The sequence below is a fragment of the Orycteropus afer genome, unplaced genomic scaffold, assembly GCF_000298275.1.
Source record: "Orycteropus afer afer isolate SDZICR_OR568_19922 unplaced genomic scaffold, OryAfe1.0 scaffold00006, whole genome shotgun sequence".
Taxonomy (NCBI): Eukaryota; Metazoa; Chordata; class Mammalia; order Tubulidentata; family Orycteropodidae; genus Orycteropus; species Orycteropus afer.
The window spans coordinates 24,902,111-24,902,972 of NW_006921593.1; positions in this window are offsets into that span (position 1 = coordinate 24,902,111).

The window sequence follows — 862 nt, forward strand, 5'->3', positions numbered from 1 at the left end:
TTGGAGATGGCAAACATTCAGAAGTATAATGAGGTGGTGGGAGGTGGTGGTGAAGAGCCTGGAAGACTCTCCAGGGTGGAAGGGGGCTAATTCAAGCAGGACCAGTAAGTTCTCATGCTCTATGTAAGGAGAAAAGTCATAAGGAAGGATTAGCCTTTGGGAGCTGTGTACAAGGATCTCACGGTGAGGCCACACCCATCTGGTTAAGGTCTGTGCCTACTGCAGCCCTGTGGATATCATGAGCCAAAGTGGGAGAGATGAATAATGGGAAACACAAGTGTTCTAACCATCAGAACCTTGGGGAGGAGCTGACCAATGACCTACCTAGGAAGAGGGGGTGGGAGTTTGGGAACCATCTTTAGCATGCTTCCCATGCTTTAGGGTGTACAGGTGTTCCACCTGGAGGACCTGGCTGGTAGCCAAGGCTGGGCCCTCCACGGTGAATTAATTGGAGTCAAAATTCTTACCTTCAGCCTTGCAGGCTCAGGGACTCTGTCTCTTTATGGACCCAGAAGTGATCAAAGCAGAATGTCAAGGGACTAACTTGTTAGAAGACCCATGCCTGTCAGGGGGACTGGGTGCTTGCTTCAGCCTGACAATGAATTCCTTTCTGTGTGTTGAGAGAGGGAGCCACCTGAGCCAGGCACTTTATGAGATATGTTCCCTCAGGACAGTCATTCCTTGTGAAGTTGCAGTGACCTCTTGCTGGTTTGTCCCTGTTTGGTGATTCTGTATCTCTGCTCTGATCCATCGGCATGGATTTAAAGTTTAACCCTGAGATAGGAAAATCTGATTTCTAAGTTTGAACCCTGTGAGGGAATTCAACCCTGGACCATTATCTCCAATATGCACACTTATATGT